The sequence below is a fragment of the Arachis ipaensis genome, chromosome B07 (assembly GCF_000816755.2).
Source record: "Arachis ipaensis cultivar K30076 chromosome B07, Araip1.1, whole genome shotgun sequence".
Classification (NCBI taxonomy): Eukaryota; Viridiplantae; Streptophyta; class Magnoliopsida; order Fabales; family Fabaceae; genus Arachis; species Arachis ipaensis.
The window spans coordinates 105,195,132-105,195,687 of NC_029791.2; positions in this window are offsets into that span (position 1 = coordinate 105,195,132).

Sequence of the window (556 nt, forward strand, 5' to 3'; positions counted from 1 at the left end):
CAAACTATCCCTCTTATTCTAACTTAACTCAATTATAATATTGAAAAAGTATAAAATATCAAACTATAATATTTTATTTGCAATCCCTAATCCTAATTCACTTGCTCTTTGAATTTTAGTGTCACTTTGTTGTCATCTACAATGTTGGCAGGAAATATTTGAAACATGCGGTGTCTTTCAATTCTACGAGAAATATTAAAATTAGACAATTGAAAAACAATTTTCAACTCTCAATAAAAGACATGTTTTTACAGTGTTATTTTTTTTAAAATTTAAAATTATCTATTACCTATTCCTACAAAATTACGATCAACACTTGAAAGTTTCTAGAGGAGTTTAAAGATAAAAACATATAAAAAATAAAAATAATATTTCATCAAACGATAAGACTGGAAACACAAGACAATACAATCTTTTTAGGCGTAGAAAAATAGTCTCAATATTTCATATGGAGAACTTTGAAATAAGTAACTAAATGAAAAACTAAATCCAATACACTCAGACAGCTTATTTATATTTTATTTTTACACATTTTTCATCCTATTTATCTATTTAT